General features: G+C 40.0%; 1 protein-coding gene and 1 long non-coding RNA gene across 9 annotated transcripts in view; both read right to left on the bottom strand.

The window, feature by feature from the left end:
- Positions 1-20,504, bottom strand: part of PlexA (plexin A) — a 739,259-nt gene that overhangs the window by 239,467 nt on the left and 479,288 nt on the right. The window lies entirely within an intron of this gene.
- Positions 11,444-13,262, bottom strand: LOC137234607 (uncharacterized). Its single transcript, XR_010947836.1, has 3 exons — positions 12,621-13,262; positions 12,104-12,556; positions 11,444-12,037 (listed from the first exon to the last, which is right to left on the bottom strand). It is a non-coding gene; the product is annotated as an uncharacterized lncRNA (long non-coding RNA).

The raw sequence follows: 20,504 nt of genomic DNA, 5'->3' as shown, positions 1-20,504 counted from the left end.
ACCTGTAAATATCTCGATCCCTGTCACATATAGAAAACATTTTCATTCAAAATATTCCAACCTAGTAGAGCCCAAAGCTTCATTCAAAGTTTCATAACGGGAGAAAAAGTTCAGACCATTTTGTCCCTCCATGCTGCATTGTCATGTGGTTCTGAAGTATGTTATTATTTTCAAGAATCTAGCTCTACATGAAGTTCCTTTCAAATAGCGGTCACAGGATTCCACATGTTGTAAATGGACCTTTTAATATCTCTAAATATATCGATCCTTGTTCCATCGAGAATACTTTTTATCCTAATTTTTACAACGTAGTAAAGCAGGAAGCTATGTTCAAAGTTGCAGGTCACTGGGTTATCAGCAAGTTTCCTAAAACTCAAGCTCGGAGGATTTTTTGAGTTTTCACGACTCCTGGACCCCCTAGCAAAAATTCTTTCCCTCATATTGCATTATCGGGTTCTGGAGTACTTTTTTTCAAGAATCTAGCCTTATTGGAAGTTACACATTTATAAGTAGACTTTCTAAAAATATCTCGATCCCTGTCCCATCTAGAACATTCTTTTGTCCTAAATATAACAACCTAATGAGCCCAAATCTTCGTTCTCTGAGCTATCCGGAAGTTCCTTAAAACTCGAAAATTTCCAAGTTCGGAAGTTTTGTAGAATTTACACGATCCCTCTACTACCTAGCAAAGTTTAATTTGGTTGCAAGATTCTCAAATTTTGTATGGAAAATGGCCGAAAAACATCAAACGAAACTCATATAAAGGAAGTAAAAAATATGTAAACGTCTCCCCATTTCGCTAAAATTGTGAAAAAGTGGATTTTGTAAGTAAGTATATACAAAGGAAAGATTATATATGAAATATACTTTATAAAAATATTTCAAATATTACAAAATGCTATAGCACCGCAAATGTTTGAAACAAGACAAAAAAATGTTAAAAGTAATTTTCAAAAAAGTTTTTCAGTTACTTTTTTTTGTTATTAGAAAAACAACCCATATTTACAGACTATTTTATAGTTCTATTTTGTAAACTTCCATATTTAGAAATAATGAATCGTAGCTGTAATGTTCCAAATTTCATGTGCTATAGGCAAAAATCTTAGGTCGGATGCGAAAAAAAACGTAAGAAACCTTTGCTATTGTTCTGGATTCTATAACTATAAAGAATACTTTAAATAACTTACTCGATCTCATATTTATTAGTGACAATATTAATTGTGAAATCAGTGAATGTATTAATCCAATCACTCATAAGGACAGGCATCACCTACCCTTGGTTATTAATTTTAGTTTTTATAGTTATGCACAGGATACTTCTGAAAGCAGATTTACTTTTGACTTTAAACCGTTTGATTTTCCAAGTTTTAATGGTTTTTTATCTGAAATAAACTGTGAAGTAGTACTTGAGGGACTGGATACTTCTAATAGTTTCCTAACTTTCAAATCTATTCTATTAAATCACTGCCTGCATAAAATTCCTATGAGAAAAATGAGGCCTTACAAACTTCCGTGGTATACGAAAGAGTTGAAAAAATTGAAGAATCTCAGAAATAAATATATGCGTAAGTTTAAACATACGGAGAACCATTTGTTCTTCACTAAATACAAGCAATATTAGAAGAAATTTAATAATTTGGATAAGCCTCTGTATACCAACTATATTCATACAATCGAGTCTAATATTAAATTGAATCCGAAAACATTTTGGAGCTATATCAAGTCCAATAAAGGTTGCTCCAGTATACCGTCTGGAGTCTTCCTTGATGGCCACTCAGCGCGAACACCATGTGATACAGCCAACTTATTTGCGAAGTTTTTTAAATAAAATTTTTCTGCCGACGATAGTTATCAATCGTTTGATGCCTCTACGAATCTTAACACTGCTCTAAATTTGTTGCCCTCTGTCTCTCTTCTGATGATATTAGTAATGCTATTGTTTAGGCAGGATGCCTAACTTTTTCCGCATCTGTCTGCGATCCCCCCAATGCAACCCTGCGAATCGATACTCGATACTCGAATTAAGTTGTAACCACCCACACCATCACCGCCACATGCATGTGCATGCATGTACATGTACGTGTATGTGTGTTTTTTGTCAGCACTTATGCATATGCATGTCGGGGTTGATGTGTGGGTGCCTTTCCCCTCCAAAACGGAGGATTTTGCGGGTCAACGGTTGTAGCTTGCTATACAACCGGCCTCTTTGATTTCAACAGCCAACCTGTTCACATCTGCCGCCAGCGATCTCTGCCGTAATTGTTTGCGTTTATTCAGGTAATATTGTAACCTTTGCTATTTTCACATTTACCCAATAAATCGTATCTATTATAACGAGAAATCTCGTATTCTCTTATTTTATTCCAACCAGCTTGTTCCCACTGAGATCGACCCGGTGCGCCCACCTCTCCAGGATTAGACGCACACCGGCCGAACATTTGGTCCTTCTCCCCGAAAAAGGAACCACAGCGATATAAATTACAGTCCACAACATAAGACCATAGCTGACCGCACAAATTTCAAATTCCTCACAAAAAATTCATCCGAAAAAGAAGTTTGCCCACCAACGAAAAGTCTATGATATCATACCAGCGTGAAAAAAACACTGAGAGTTTAAGCCATCTTGCCACATCAGCACCAGTACACGATTCGCCACAAAAAGCCAGAGTAAGTGCAATATTTCTTGCCACATTTTTTTGGTTAAAATAATAAATAAAGTGCGAAAAATCAATTTAAGTTGCCATACGTGATTGTGAATAACCGCGAAAAGTGTGAAAAATTTACTAGTGTCGAAAACCAAAATTAAGTGCAAACGCGGCACATTAACGTTGTCTTAAATTCCTTGTGACTATCTGGTCTGTCCCCCCACCAGCGGTAAGGCTCTCCGGACACAGCACAAGGAAGAGGTGCACATAACCTCACATATTAAAATCTAACGCCACACGGCTGTGGCAGTTTTCATTTTCTTTTCAAGCACTTTAATTTTCACTTGTTCAATCGACACAGTTTTTACAACAGTTTTCACTGAGTTTTTACACTTTTCGTCGAGTTTTTATATCAACGCGCGCACTTAGTTTTATAATAAAATTGACGATTGAAGTGGCGAGTGGCCCCCTCTACTTCGCACAATACACATTGGTGTTGATTCCCCCTGCTCCTTGTTTTAAGGCACAAATAATCTGCAAAGTCAGACAAAAATAAACAAATTAAGAGTAATAAGTCAATTTTGCGTAATTTTAATAGTTGTTGGTTGGGTGATTCGCTCAGGTTTTCAAGTTTTATATCCCTTGGTTAATTCGCTCTCCACTTTTCAGCCATGAACATTAACTCCTGCATTAGATTGGCCGATCGAATAATCGAATTCGAGGCCGATTTTAATGATATCAATGCGGCTCTGCACACTGTACACACTCTTGCAATACAGCAAAAAGAGTTGCAAGCTAAGTGGGAAAAGCAGAGAATGCCCTAGAAGAGTTGCTTGGCTCTGACACGCTCGACGCAAAGAAAATTGCAGCGGTCAAGATCAAGCATAAAGCGGCATATGCCGTATTCTTGCGATGCATGTCGAACATGGCTGAACTTCAAGCCAAATTGAAGGAGGAAACAGATAGGGCAGTCAAACCTGAGGGAGAACGCGCGCGCGAACACAGTATCCGCCTGCCAGCTTGTGATACTGAGGTGTTCAAGGGCGACTACCTATCTTGGCCAACGTTTCGTGACCTGTTCACGGCCATATACAAAAGCAACAGTCGCCTAAGCCCGGTAGAAAAGTTGTTCCACCTCAATCAGAAAACTCAAGGTGAGGCAAAGGACATCGTCAAGAAATGTCCCTTGACATATGAAGGCTTCGAAACAGCCTGGAAAAACCTATGTGAGAGATACGAGAATAAGCGGATTCTCGTAAACTCACAACTACAAATTTTGTTTAATCTAAAAAAGATAGATCGCGAGTGCGGCAGCTCTATCAAAACCTTACAGCGCGACATAAATAATTGCTTGGCATCTTTAAAAACACATCAGATCGATGTTTCAAATTGGGATGCGATTATTACCTATTTATGTTCGACAAAATTACCTGAAAATACGTTGGCTCTATGGGAGCAGAGCATTGACCACAAGATGGACATATCCAAGTGGGAGGATATGGACAAATTCTTGTCAAATCGTTTCCAGACACTTGAAACCGTGTCTGGTTTTACAGGGAATGCCACTTCTAAAGTGCAAAAATCAAACACGTCGCGCCAGTCGACGAAAAACCCAACAAAAAGACTTGGTGCTTTTCAAACCAAAGTAACCAAGCAAACAACAAAATCAATGTGTAAAATGTGCAAATCTACGGAGCACAGATTACGCAACTGTTCACGTTTTTGCGATTTAAACCCAGTAGAAAGGATTAAATTCGTCAAATCCACAAATGGCTGCCTGAATTGTTTATCCCCAGCACACACAGAGTCGAGGTGCACCAGTTCATACAACTGTTCCAAATGCCACTCTCGTCACCACACGCTCCTGCATGCGGACACACTTCGGCAACCGGCGGTACGAAATCCTTTCAAAGATGCGGATAATGCCCCATCAACTTCGGCACAGGCAAGGAAAAGACAGGAATCGGGACAACCACCTTCCTCTGCGAATCAGAATGTCAAATCCTGCCATGCCAATTCCAGCACAGGCGTGCTATTAGGAACTGCTCGCGTACACATTCACTATAATGGTACCGACTTCTCCGCGCGGGCATTAACTGATTCTGGGTCTGAATGTTCCTTTATAACTGAAAGACTGAAACGCAGAATCAATTTGCCAGCGAGGAAAATGCATGCCCATGTTTCAGGCATCACAAATGCGGTGTCAGCTCAGGTGAAAGAAGCATCCAACATCGAACTACGTTCACCAGTGGATCCCTGCTTCAGCCTGACTACACCCGTACTAGTTCTAACGAATCTCACTGGGAATCTTCCATCCAGCCATATCAGCGCAATGACTATGCAGGCATTCCCAGACTTGGTTTTGGCAGACAAGAGGTTCTACGTCAACGAAGACGTAGACCTCATACTTGGCGGAGACATATATCCCCAAATTATAATGAGCGGTATAAAAAAGAATGTGCTAAACACACTCTTAGCCCAAGAGACAGTGTTCGGTTGGATACTAGCCGGTCGTATCGAATCACCGAATCCAACGAAGAGCATTATGTCTTTCTACAACGAGGTTGCGTTAGACAACCAACTCAAAGCTTTCTGGGAGGTAGAAAATGTACCCAAAAATAAAATATTAAATGAAGATGAAAGGTACTGCGAACAACTATTTAAAGAAACAACGCAGCGAAGTGAGAATGGAAGGTACACCGTGTCACTACCATTCCGGCAGGATTACCCTAACAATATTAACTTAGGACCATCCCTGAAGCGTGCATGCTCTCAATTCTTCCGGAATGAGGGGCGGCTAATAAAAAACCCAGATTTAGGTAAGGAATATGTTCGAGTGTTGTCAGAATATGAAACGCTCGGACATATGAGAAAATTGAAAGAGAATATCCCATCCGACGATTCGGATCATTACTTCCTGCCCCACCACGCCGTTGTAAAAGCAGAAAGTACAACCACCAAGGTACGCGTAGTATTTAACGCCTCGAGCCCTACGGCCAACGGTAATAGCTTAAACGATATTCTCCTCCCGGGCCCAGTTCTACAAGCCGATCTACCCATCCTTATATTACGGTGGAGACTATACCGTTTTGTCTTCAATAGCGACATCGAAAAGATGTATCGTCAAATTTGGGTGAACGATAAGCACACCAAATTTCAACGTATTGTGCATCGCACGTCCCCGAATGACCCTATTAGTCTTTATGAATTAAAGACGATTACCTTCGGAGTGAATTGCGCTCCATATCTCGCGATAAGAACGCTCCTACAACTGGCAGACGACGTGTCAAACTCACACCCTACAGCGGCTAACATACTACGAGAATACATGTATGTAGATGACGTGTTAGCGGGTGGACATACGATCACATCGACTATTAAAGCCAGAGATGAAATTCGTCAAGTCCTACACTCAGCGGGCTTTCCACTTCGCAAATGGACATCCAATTCAGAGGACATTCTAAGGGACATCCCCAAAGCAGACCTGCTCAATGAAAACTTCCTGGCATTCGAAGATTCCAGTTCAGTTAAAGCGTTAGGCATTCGATGGAATGCCCTCTCCGATTTATTTTATTTTAAAGCAGGGACGCTGGACAACCCGGAAAACATTACGAAGAGAGCGATACTATCAGCAATCGCCAAACTTTTCGATCCCTTGGGATGGCTGGCACCAATGGTCATTGTGGCAAAAATACTCATGCAGAGTATTTGGTTGGAAGGCACCGCTTGGGACGAACCAGTATCTACCAGTACGCTGGAACGATGGAAAACCTTCACCGACCAATACCATGAAATCGATAAAATCCGGATACCCAGATGGATCAACTTTTCACCAGGAACCGACATCGAGATCCATGGATTTTGTGACGCATCCGAGAAGGCTTATGCAGCAGCCATTTACATGCGCGTCAAAACGGATGATAATGTCTGCACGAACTTGCTTCTAGCCAAAACCCGAGTAGCCCCAGTGAAAACTCTTTCTCTTCCACGTTTGGAACTTTGCGGAGCCGTGCTGTTAGCGGAAATCACCGAATCAATTTTCAGGAACCTCAAGTTGGGACCAGTGAAAGTGCACCTTTGGACGGATTCAACTATCGTCCTCGCATGGATAAGGAAACCGCCCTGTTCTTGGTCCACTTTCGTCGCACATCGGATCACCAAGATCATCGACATGGTCGGAAATAAGGACAGGTTGCATGTAAACTCAGAATCTAACCCAGCAGATTTGGGTAGCAGAGGATTACCTGCGTCTGAATTGGTCAACAATTCGTTGTGGTGGCAGGGACCTTCTTGGCTGGAAGAAGACACTTCCCAATGGCCAGCACAAGAAAGTGACTACATCACCTCCGTAGAGGAAAAGAGGGCGAAGACCTGCGCAACAACAACAGTAAATACTATCGATGTTCTTCAACGCTTTTCAGACCTACCTAGGGCTTTACGGGTGCTCTCATACCGAAGAACTCACCCCAAAACAAAAAAATCATTTCAGGTCGAGTCACGTTTAATCTCTCCTGATGAGATCAAATCAGTAACCCAACTCTTAATTAAAATCTATCAGAAACAACACTATAGTTCCGAATATAGTGATCTAAAGGCCGGAAAACCAATTGCAGGGAAGAGTGCAATACTCTCACTTAATCCCTATCTAGACCAACATGGCATCATTCGGGTAGGAGGGCGACTCGGGGCGTCAAAGGACTTAGCTTTTAATGAACGCCACCCAATCCTCCTCCCATACAACTGCCGGTTATCCCGTCTGACAGTCCTAATGTTTCATCAACAAAGTCTGCATGGGGAAAACCAACTCATGTTGTGTCTGATACGCACCCAATACTGGATACCTAACATGAAAACCATGATTAGGGCAACCATTCATAATTGCAAAGTTTGCACGACACACCGAAAGCGTGCTCAGACCCAACTTATGGGTATTCTTCATCGGGAACGCACGACATTCAGCCGTGCATTCACGAATACTGGAGTCGACTTCGCCGGACCCTTCGACATTAAAAGTTACCGCGGCAGAGGGTGTCGACTATCCAAAGGCTATGTCTGCCTTTTCTTGTGTTTTTCCACACGAGCGATTCATCTGGAGGCCACTACTGACCTCAGCACCCCATCATTTCTTGCGGCTTTTGCCCGTTTCATATCTAGACGCGGATGTCCCAAAAACGTCTACTCCGACAACGGTACAAACTTTGTCGGAGCTTCACGATCCCTACGATCGGAATTCAAAACTTTCATTTCACAAGCCCGAGGCAATGCTGTCTCGAAGTACAGCCACCAATCACTCACTTGGCATTTCATCCCTGCGGGCGCGCCCCATATGGGAGGGCTGTGGGAGGCTGGAGTGAAAAGCTTCAAAAGCCATTTCAAAAAGATAGCCTCACCACACAAATTCACCTTCGAGGAATTCCATACCCTACTGTGCCGCATCGAGGCATGCCTGAACTCGCGGCCGCTCAGCCCGGCGTCCAATGACCCGACGGACCTAGAGCCGCTCACCCCAGGACATTTCCTCACTGGCAGCCATCTCCTGGCTCCGCCAGAGCCGGATGCGAGTGAGAGCCCTGCCTCGATGATCAATCGGTGGCAGAAACTCAAGGCCCTCCATCATACTTTCTGCAAGCGATGGAAAACCGAATATCTCACCGAGATCCAGAAACGATACAAGTGGAAACATCCACAACCTAATCTGAAACCCGGAGACCTAGTGGTTATCAAAGAGGACAACCTCCAACCCAACGAATGGAGAATGGGGAGAATCGTCAACACACACCCAGGCTCTGATAACCGTGTGCGTGTTGTTGACGTTCATACAACCAGGGGACAGACCACTAGACCAATTACGAAATTGGTACTCCTTCCGTCCCACGACAAGGAGGATTAAATGTAAGGGGCCAAAGCCCGCCTTACAAAACCCAAAAACCAAAACTCTATTTCCCCCAGCTACCTAAAATCAGAGGCCCACGGTTGGTGATAGCGTAGAAGGCAAATTAAGGAACCCGCGTCTTCGTGTCTCTCCATCCCTAAGCCTGTGGTTCTCCCGAGCCATATATTATAATCAACCCCCCGGTCTCGTGAGGTTGCGAGTCTACCGGAGGAGAAACCTAAGGCGTACTACGCGATGGCAATGGGGAAAGGGAGCGCGGGACATAAAGACGCGTTCAACCACGCGCCTTGATGCCCCGCTATCCCTAAGCTTCTGTCTCTCCCGAGGCCCTAATTATAATCAACCCCCCGGTCTCGTGATGGTGCGAGTCTACCGGAAGGCGATCCTACATCTTCTCTTTTTTTTCTCTACCTCCGGTCTCGTGTCGAGTCTACCGGAGGGAATCCTACACCTGACTACTAGTGGGCAATGGGGAAAGGGAGCGAGACGCACGAAGACACGGGCGAGCTTCCCAAAAGCTCGCAAACAAAAAGCATTTTTTTTTTCTTTTTAACAATACTAACCGGAGCCCCTGAACAAAATCCCCAAATTCACTCGCTCACCCAGAGCGAGGACACCAGAAAACCCCACAATTCACTCGCTCACCCCGAGCGAGGACACCAGAAACCATCCCATTCACTCGTTATCCCATAACGAGGAAATCATAAAAGCCTACCGCAGAAGGGCGAACCGATCTGCCACAGAGTCTAAGGGCTTTCGGCCCTTTGTATATTTTAAACTTCCAAAAGTCAACCCCCATTCACTCGCCCCGAACGAGGACGCCAGACCCTAACGCAGATCCACTGTCTGCCACAAAACTTGAATGCACTCGGCCAAAGACACGAGGCCAACAGCATTTAGAATAAATTTTTAAATTTCTTCAATTTAGTTTTAACTCCTTATGAGAAATAAAACTCTAATAACCGTCAACGAGTAGACAAATATCGTTAAGATCTGTTTATGCAAATTTCGATTAATTATGCGTTAATTCATTTCATTTGTAATCTTAACTCAAATTGCTACTTTGTGACACTTAATCATATTTTGGAACTGTGGCCCGCCATCAATAAAAATAGTTTTCTTTTAGTATATAAAATCGCGTTTTTTTCCAATCCCCACACGTATTAACAGCCTTTGTCGCACATACGCCCAAACGCCGTTGCCTAACGTTGGAATTTGTTAACGAAATTGTTTCACCAATGAAAAATCAACATCAGCTGAAATGATTGCTTCCCCCTCACCATAATTTTTTTGAACCTTTGCCGTGGATCAACAACCATTGAATAACCCCAAGCGACAATTTCAGCATCCCTATCACGAGCGGGAGCAGTCGTTACTACATACAACTGATTATCGTTGGCCCGTGAGCATTACAGAAGCTCCCAGGGCAAGGAACCGGTGGTCATGTTGAATACGCCGGGACATATTAACATCTCACAATCTTCGTGGCGATCTACCCTTACCAATTCCTAAAAGCTCATTCAGGTAATATCACCGACGTGGAGTATATTCTCGAAACGATTCCGCAATTTTAGCTAACCTCATGAACTTAGGCAGGTGGTTCATTTGTTATCAGTGCATACCTTCGTCTAATTAAAAGGTTCTAAGCATGGAATAACCATTATTAATTCTTCCTCCTATTTGAGTAGTTAATCGGGCCACATTGGCGTATCTAGCGAAGAGCTTTTTTGCTTCACAAGCAACTTTATTTGCGGGACCGCGTTTTTTGTGAAAACTCTCATACGGCATCGGAAAAGGGGAGGTGATAGTCAGGATGTCCAATAAATTACCTTCATGGCTTTAGGGTCCTTCATCAGCCATGCACTGCCTATCCGCATTTTTTTGTGTATAGTAAGCAAGCCAAAACGCCATTCAAAAGGATATTTTATTTGATTCAAGGCCGTGACCCTCCCGCATACTTCATATATACATAGAAAACGAATACATTTCTCCTATTGCCTCAGCCAATAGACATATAGAAGGTGGATATTTATTTTAACAAAAGCAATCTTTTAGTTTAGCAAAGGCAATCTTCAAAACCAAACCGCGAGTGTAATTACACGCATAAGCATATATAAACTATTTATGTACATATGGTTATTTGCACGATTGCGAATACGGCGTCTATGGAAGTGAATCCTAAGGAAAGAGACATCAGTAAGTACATGAGCGCAGCCATAAACTAAATGATAATCCTAATAAAATTCGTGGATGCACTGAAACGGGAGCACAAGACGTGAGTCATTAATCAATGGCAAGTCATCAACTCCAACTCAACACACATTTATGAAGCTGAAAACCTATTTACATGTGCATCTACCTTGGTTGTTAGCATACAGTGCTCAATGGACAGCTGACTTCAGTCTCGTAAACCTTTGCTTTTTGTAAACCTCCCCTACCATAGTTACCGTACATTTTTCTAGTAATGTAATGAATACAATTTTTGATTTATCAAAAGGATCGACATGACATATATTTTAAAATTTAAAGAACACAAAATATGTAAATTGTATGGGTCTTTGGGAGTTTTAATGTTAAGAAAGTGCACACGACTTTTTCACGTTAGCAAGGCAATTTGTTCGCCTTTAATGAATTAAAAGGAGTACTTATGAATGGTGAATATGGTATTGTAATGTATTACAAAAATGGAAAATGGTGTTTACACGACATCCAAATTATTTTACTGCGCTGCTACCAAGAGTGTCCTGTCCACTCTTCGTTATTCGTTCGCCACTCTCTCGGCAGCGGCAAATTAGAGCATTAAAACCTCAGAACTGAAATAGTGACATTGTAGGATTTTGGGCGACAAATGAGAAGGAACTACGTATGAGAGATTAAATGTGGACCTTGTGTATGCTCAATTACTTTAATACCCACTAAAGATAATGAATGCTCGCAACGAGGAATCATCATATTTCGTTCGGCCTTTGCTCGTCCCTCAAAATACATCTACAAGAATGAATATTTGCTTACCACATTTAACAATCGACGAAATGGCGTTGGTTGGAAGTCTGCACAACGCCGGTATGGGTTCAAATCGTTTTACAACCTGGTACGCCATATGCTCTAAATCAAATCGACAATCCAACCCATTGCCATTCTTGGATAGACAGTGAGTAGTCCACAATAACCCCGACGTAATAGTTCCGCTACCTTGACCTGCATATCACAATGCAGATGATGCTAGTATTACCAGCTACCAAGGGGTTTCGAAGAAAACACTCGCTCCGGGATAATCCTGAATCAATGAAACGTGCACTGGCCGAGCCAACGAAAGCAATGACACGTGCGCAACGAAAAGCCACTGCAAATAGTGCGTACATTCCGCGAGAGTAACCTTGACGAATTGATACGACGCACCGATCCAATGCATGATCTGATACAAAATCGTCTGAATGATCTTTTCAACTCGGTAGCAGTGGAAAGGCAAACGACATCAAGTTATACGAAACCACAGCAGCTGGAAGCAGAAAAGCCCATTTACAAGTCAAATTTTCCAGCGGTATTCTATTATTAACCAAAATACCTGCATATCACAAGGCATAAAAGTAAACAGTAGCTCGTTGGAAGTTCAATTTTTTTCCCCCTTTTACTTGCTACCAGTAGACTTTTCTGTTCACTCAATAAAGTTACGGAAAAATGGTATGACACAATCCTATGCGTGGTAAAACTTTTTATTAGTAAATTATCCATTGTTATTGTCACAACTGTTGCACAACGAATTAAAGCAAAGCTTCTAGTTTACCGCCAAGTAATATTCTTAACATGTCCGATTTTTTCCTGATCTTGCCAATGAAATTTAATCAGACATCTCAGTGCTTAACACTTAAAACAGACTTCACGAGAGAACTTCATTTAAGGTTAAATGTTATGTTCCTTAAAACTACTTTACTGCCCGAAGGTTAATCATGTGCGCTTATGTAAAAGTATTTGCGCTACAGCTTTGCATTATCTTTTCGATATGTTTGTAACCGTATATCTGAAAATAAAAAGGCAAACTTAATTAACGAAAAGATAGTCAAATATACAGCTAGTCTACTCACCACCGCGTGTTTTTAAATCAATGACATTTTTTCCATTCAGGAAATGAAAAAGTGTAGCAAATGTCAAAATTTCTACACTTCATTCTCACTGTGAATGCATGGGAATGTCGACTTTAGGTCTCATGCGCGCTACATGCCACACATGTCGCGCATTACATATCTCTACCTATCAAGTTATTTGGTCGAGATTTAAAATACTTAGTTTCACGAATTTCAATATTATGGACAATACACGTCGAAAATAATGTTGAATGGTGAAAATACAATTGCATTTTTATACCCTTTCATCCAAGTAACGAACCGTTCCGTGTGGCGGCAGTATTTATTACGCGACTCAGCGACAGCTACTGACCACAGGTCGGATTATAGGTGTTTTTTTTTTAGCGAGCTGGAAAAACGCTTCAAACAGTTTCATTATGCCAAAACCATATATATGGTGGAAGTTTATCAGCTAATGGTTACTTTTTTTTTAGCTGCTATGACATTTCTACTTCTGACGCAGTATGTTTTTGACACTCATGCAGATAATTACAAAAACAAAATACATGAAATGCTTGTGTTTGTATGTATGTCACCCTGCCGCCACGCTGTTATTTTGTTATTTTTGTTTATCTGCACATTCGTATGTTCATTTCATTCGCTCGTTCAAAATAGTGCCCTATTTTTGAATATGCAACACTATACAACACTATCAAGCAGGTCGTCAATTACCTAAGCGGTTTCAACTGAAAGCGCTTAGCCAACTCCACTCGATTACTTTTATTGTTGATTTCCATGCAATTCGGTAAGCTAGCTAGTGTTTTAATTGTACTAGTTAGCAACGAAATACAGCTTATGTAACGTAGAATACCTAGCGCACGCGGTAGATACGCGGGTATTAAGAGTTGTACAATTCCATAAAGTTGATTATGTTTGTTGGGGCTGGGGGCAGGACTTGCTGTTTTTCAACAACAAACATCACAAACAGTCATTATAAGGGCTCGGTACAAAAACAATCCGAGTCCCGAAATAAAAGAATCCCGACACGACAAAATCCCGAAATGGGAAAAGTCAACTGTTTCTACCGGCCTAGTGTGCTGCTGCCCCAGTGACCTAGTTTTTTTTTCAAGGGCAAGCAAATACATATATGTATATATATACTCGCACACCACAAATTCACCATACCAGCTGTCAGCTAACCAATAAATACACGACAGGGCTACATGCAATCTCATAATGATACGTGCAGATAGAACGCGTCGTGAAGAACGCATCGCCAATCTGCATGCAAGCACCGGCAGTTGGTACACTTTCCAATTTAATTACGATTTGCGCTGCTCGTCATGAGCTTTCGCACAAAATTAAATACATACCTTCGTCGGCCCCTACGCTTCGCTTTAAACTCGCTTTTATTCATCTATTTTAATATACGTTCTTGTAATAAAACACCGTCGCTTCACCCAACCAACCTCACGGCCACTCGCGCTGGCACATCCATAAAATGCCACAGTCGACCTGAGAGCGACACAACGCGTTATACGCTGGAACGGAGACCTCGGCCTCTTCGTCCAGCCCAGAAAAACCTCAAAACCCTCGAGTCTGGAACGGAGACCTCTGCCTCTTCGTCCAACCAACAAAAAAAACCGCAAATCTGGAATGGAGACCTCGGCCTCTCCATCCGGAACGACAAAAACCAAAGAATAACAAAAAATGGTGCCACTCTGGAACGGAGACCTCGGCCTCTTCGTCCAGCCTTACTGGCCATCGACTATACACATACTACATTCTGAATTTCTATATTTATGTATAATTCAATGGCAGGAAATATGCACTTATCACTGTTCATAACCGCTAATTTTTTCATCTTAGCTCTGGTGGCATGCGAAGCAAGTCGGAAAGGATTCCTGGCCATTTTGCGTCGTCAGACGAACTCCTCATTTAGATTAAGTTTAGTGTGTAAGTCTTATATTCATTTTTCTCGTTTCAGCAGAGGTCATTGGCGGAAAACGATGTTGCGTATCGCAAGGGGGCCGGCATGTTTAGGCAGGATGCCTAACTTTTTCCGCATCTGTCTGCGATCCCCCCAATGCAACCCTGCGAATCGATACTCGAATTAAGTTGTAACCACCCACACCATCACCGCCACATGCATGTGCATGCATGTACATGTACGTGTATGTGTGTTTTTTGTCAGCACTTATGCATATGCATGTCGGGGTTGATTTGTGGGTGCCTTTCCCCTCCAAAACGGAGGATTTTGCGGGTCAACGGTTGTAGCTTGCTATACAACCGGCCTCTTTGATTTCAACAGCCAACCTGTTCACATCTGCCGCCAGCGATCTCTGCCGTAATTGTTTGCGTTTATTCAGGTAATATTGTAACCTTTGCTATTTTCACATTTACCCAATAAACCGTATCTATTATAACGAGAAATCTCGTATTCTCTTATTTTATTCCAACCCGCTTGTTCCCACTGAGATCGACCCGGTGCGCCCACCTCTCCAGGATTAGACGCACACCGGCCGAACAGCTATTCTCAAAATTAAATCTTCGTCTCAAACAGACGTTGATGGGTTTTCTTCAGTCCTGTTAAAAAACTGCCCGACTCTAGTTAAATTCAAAATTATTATAGGCTTGTATGGTCAGATATTTAAACAGTGCAAGATTAAACTTCACTTATAAACCCGACGTTTCGCCAAACTCCTTGGCATCCTCAGGGGGCAGATATCTTTATTTAAAAACAATAACAATAACATAGACAAATTTGTAAAAACAAGTTCAAATCGTAAGCATAATAGATATGCTGCCGCAATTTGATCAGTATCTTCTCGTCTATTTACTGTTTTCTCTCTATGTTTTAGTATGTGAAGACTCTCTAGTGTGTACCGCATTTTCTCTTTTCTCTCTGTGTCTACTATTTTTGTATTTTGTAAATCAGCGGTGTGTCCATGTGTTAGAATATGTTGAGCAAGTGCCGTGCCGCTTTTCTTTTTGTTTTTGTCCGCTTCGTGCTCTGCTAGTCGAACTCCCAATTTTCTTTTCGTCGTCCCTATGTATATTTTGTCGCATTGTGTGTTTTCTCCACCTTTGCATTGTACTTGGTAGATTACATTGTTTTGTTGGTGTGGTTCTACTGGGCTTTTTGTCTTGGTAAATATAGTGGAGAGTGCAGTTGGATTTGTATGCCAGAGAAATATTTTGTTTTTATTCTCTTATGTTTACGTAAACTTTTTCTGTGAACTTTGGTATGTAGGTGATGCTGTGGTATTGTTTTGTTTCGGTAGGTGTTTGTGTGGTTGTTGTATGATGTTGCTTTTTGTTAGTCTCTTTTAATTTCTGTTCTAAAAGGGTCTTCACTAAGTGGCTCGGGTAGTTGTTGTCAGTAAGTAATTTGTAAATTTTTTCCTTGTTGGAATTTAAAAACTGATTGTGACTCAATGTAAATATTTTGTTTACTATGTTTTTTGGCGTGTTTATTTCGTATTTTTTAGGTCGGACAGAAAGGAAGTTTATGATTCTTCCTGATGCTACTGGTTTAGAGTACCAGTTGAGTAAAATCCTATTGTCAGTTCTGTGAATGAGCATACCTAAGAAGGGGATTTTTGAGTTTACCTCTTTTTCTGTTGTAAACTGTAGCCGATTGTGGTACTGATTTAGAGTTCTCAATATAATGTCATCTCGTTTTACAATAGCAAATATGTCATCTACGTGCTTAACTATGAACTTGATATTTATTTTATGTAGTTTTTTCAATTCCAAAATAGTATTGTCTAGTAAGTCATCCATGATGATATCTGCTATTGTCAGTGAAAGTGGGTTACCCATGGGCATACCAAAACTTTGGGTGTAAATTTTCTCATCATACATAAAATAATTATTGTCTTTCAGGCAAAAATTCAGTAATTTTAAAAATTTGTTTTTTTGGTATGTTACATTGTACTTGTTAGAATTTGTCCATTATTAACTTTTTTGCTAAGTATATGGGGATGTTGATGAATAGGGAGACTACATCGAAGGATGCTAATATGTCGTCGCTATTAGAATCGCCGCTTTAAGAATAATTTTTAATAAATCTCTCTCGTCCGGTACGTTCACTGACGAGTGGAAGCTTACCTCCATTACCCCCCCCTCTTTAAAAGTGGTAACAAAAATGATGTGCGTAATTACAGGCCTATTTCAAAGCTTTCTACTATTTCCAAAAATTTTGAGCATGCTGTTAATGCCAAGTTGAGTTTTTCGGTCAAGCCTTTAATATCTCCCTTCCAGCATGGTTTTGTCGCTGGTAGATCAACAGTTTCTAATCTTGCTGTTTTTAGTGAATATTGTGTTGAATCTTTTTCTGCAGGTTTTCAGGTTGATTGCATTTATACTGACTTTTCAAAAGCTGTTGACAAAATCCATCATAGTGGTTTAATTAAAAAATTAGGTTCCCTTGGTTTCCACTCTTCGTTTCTTTTATGGATAAAGTCTTATTTAAGTAACAGGCAGTGTGTTGTTTCGATAGATGGACAATCGTCTAGTCCGTTTGTAGCCACTTCTGGTGTTCCCCAAGGGAGTATATTAGGTTCACTTTTATTTATCTTATTTATTAATGACGCAAGTAGTTGCTTTTCATTCGCGAATGTTTGCTATACGCCGATGACTTAAAGATATGTATTTTCTGCCATTAAGACGCCAGATGATGCCTTAATGTTGCAGAATGATATTAATAAGTTGCATCAATGGTGCCTGAACTCTCGTATCTCTTTGAATCCGTCCAAATGCTTTCAAATGACCTACTCGAAGTCAATTAATCTTCTAACTACAAATTTTAGTATTTATAATTGTGAGCTTCAATGTGTTAATGAGATTAAGGACCTTGGTGTTGTCTTTGACAATAAGTTTTCTTTTAGTGAGCACTTAAATTTCATAACCTCTAAATCATATTCTATGCTTGGCTTTGTGAGGCGCAATGCTGCCAAATTCTCTGATCCCTACACGTTTAAGTTACTTTACACGTCTTTTGTTAGATCTCATCTGGAATATGGCGTATTTATTTGGAGACCAAGTAGTCAAACTGCTATTACCAGAATTGAAAGAATACAAAAAATTTTTCTCAAATATGCCCTTCGTCCTTTAAACTTTTCTGATCCTATACCCGCCTACTCTGCGCGACTTCTGCTTTTAAGCCTTAAGTCTTTAGAAAATCGCAGATCAATACTCTGCTTGCCATTTATTAATGGGTCCGTTGACTGTCCATATTTATTGGATAGAATTCGATTTAATATTCCTCGGAGGTGTCTTCGCAGTTTTTATCCATTTTATTGTGACAATTTTAAAAACCACTATTCCAGTAATGCTCACATTGCTCGTGCTCTTCGTGAGTTTAACTCTATAAGTACTGTTGTACCTCTAGACTTTTCTGCTCCAAAAGCGAAACTGTTAAATATTTTAAAATCTGCTTTCTGAAATAAATAAATAAATAAATAAAGTTATGAGGAAAATAAGATACTTAATGCAGGCTACAAATATTTATTATGTAGGCTTCCTAAAACTGATATGTATATTACTTAGACTGGGTCGATTTATTAACCGGTATAGCGCCATCGATTTTTCCTTAGGATTTGGGATCAGAAAAAAAGTTCCACTACGCATACCCAAAAAAATAATTTTCGAGCCTGCGAAATTTCATTTTTTTGACTTTTTTCGACTTTGATTTTTAAGGTTTTTTTTTGCATGAAATACTAAAAAAATTTTCATTTGATTGTAAAATTTTCATGTATACCCTGTCCGAGGTCATGAAAAAAACCTTATATCGGCCTACCGATTTGCAAGATCGCGGGTTTGAATCGAGCTCAAGGCCTAACAATAATTATTTTACCATTATTATTGTTATAATAAATTTTTCCTTAATTGAAAAAATTATTAAATTAGAATAGAAGAAAGAAAAAATTTAGAAAACTGCTAAAGCTCGTTGTATAGATCCATTTCGGGAAACTGCTAAATTACTTCATCGGCAACGTTTAGGCGTCGCTGCTATAACCATTCAGTCATCACAGCGGTTTTTTGTTTGTCTTCATTATTCCTACATCTATTCTGGTTCTTACCAATTGAATGGTTATAGCAGCGGCGCCTAAACGTTGCCGATGAAGGAATTTAGCAGTTCCCGAAATGGATCTATACAACGAGCTTTGGCAGTTGTCTAAATTTTTTTTTTCTTCTATTCTAATTTAAAATTTTTTTTCAATTAAGAAAAAATATATCATAACAATAACAATGATAAAATAATTATGTTTAGGCCTTGAGCTCGATTCAAACCCGCGATTTTACAAATCAGTAGGTCGATATAACAACAAAAATTGTTAATACATCCAAGAGCACGGGGAAATAGTGTCACTAAAATATGACACTATGGCATCATTGCCATGAAACAAGTCCAGTTTTCACATCCATTCTGCAAGAGATGTCACAGTGCTGTGAATATCGATTGGCAAGAACCAGAATAGAAGTAGGAATAATGAAGACAAACAAAAAACCGCTGTGATGGCTGAATGCTTATAGCAGCGGCGCCTAAACGTTGCCGATGAAGGAATTTAGCAGTTCCCGAAATGGATCTATATAACGAGATTCGGCAGTTGTCTACATTTTTTCTTTCTTCTATTCTAATTTAATAATTTTTTCAATTAAGAAAAAAATTATCATAACCAGAATAATTAAAAAATTATTATTGTTAGGCCTTGAGCTCGATTCAAACCCGCGATCTTAAGATTCCAAATGTTGTAAATAGGCTTCCTAAATACCTGTAAATACCTCGATCCCTGTCACATATAGAAAACATTTTCATTCAAAATATTCCAACCGAATAGAGCCCAAAGCTTCGTTCAAAGTTTCATAACGGGATAAAAAGTTCAGACCATTTTGTGAATTTTCGCGATCCCTGGACCACCTAACTAATTTAGTCCCTTCATGTTGCATTGTCAAGCGGTTCTGAAGTATGTTACTATTTTCAAGAATCTAGCTCTGCATTAAGTTCCTTTCAAATAGCGGTCGCAGGATTCCACATGTTGTAAATGGACTTTTTAATATCTCTAAATATATCGATCCTTGTCCCATCGAGAATACTTTTTATCCAGAATTTTACAACGTAGTAAAGCAGGAAGCTATGTTCAAAGTTGCAGGTCACTGGGTTATCAGCAAGTTTCCTAAAACTCGGAAGCAAAAATTCTTTCCCTCATATTGCAGTGTTATTGGGTTCTGAAGTAATTTTTTTTAAGAATCTAGCCTTACTGTCCCATCTAGAACATTCTTTTGTCCTAAATATAATAACCTAATGAGCCCAAATCTTCGTTCTCTGAGCTATCCGGAAGTTCCTTAAAACTCGAAAGCAAAATTTCCAAGTTCGGAAGTTTTTTAGAATTTACACCGAAAAACATCAAACGAAACTCATATAAAGGAAGTAAAAAATATGTAAACTTCTCCCCATTTCGCTAAAATTGTGAAAAAGTGGATTTTGTAAGTAAGCATATACAAAGGAAAGATTATATATGAAATATACTTTATAAAAATATTTCAAATATTACAAAATGCGCCGCAAATGTTTGAAACAAGACAAAAAAAATTTTAAAAGCAATTTTCAAAAAAGTTTTTCAGTTACTTTTTTTTGTTATTAGAAAAACAACCAATATTTAAAGACTATTTTATAGTTCTATTTTGTAAACTTCCATATTTAGAAATAATGAATCGTAGCTGTAATGTTCCAAATTTCATGTGCTATAGGCAAAAATCTTAGGTCGGATGCGAAAAAAACGTAAGAAACCTTTGCTATTGTTCTGAATTCTATAACTATAAAGAAGTTTTGAGGCAAATAAGATATTTAATGCAGGCTACAAATATTTATTATGTAGGCTTCCTAAAACTGATATGTAT

This window comes from Eurosta solidaginis, chromosome X, assembly GCF_040869045.1.
Source record: "Eurosta solidaginis isolate ZX-2024a chromosome X, ASM4086904v1, whole genome shotgun sequence".
NCBI lineage: Eukaryota > Metazoa > Arthropoda > Insecta > Diptera > Tephritidae > Eurosta > Eurosta solidaginis.
Note: the sequence above shows the minus strand (reverse complement) of the source record. Positions and strands in the feature narration are given on the sequence as shown.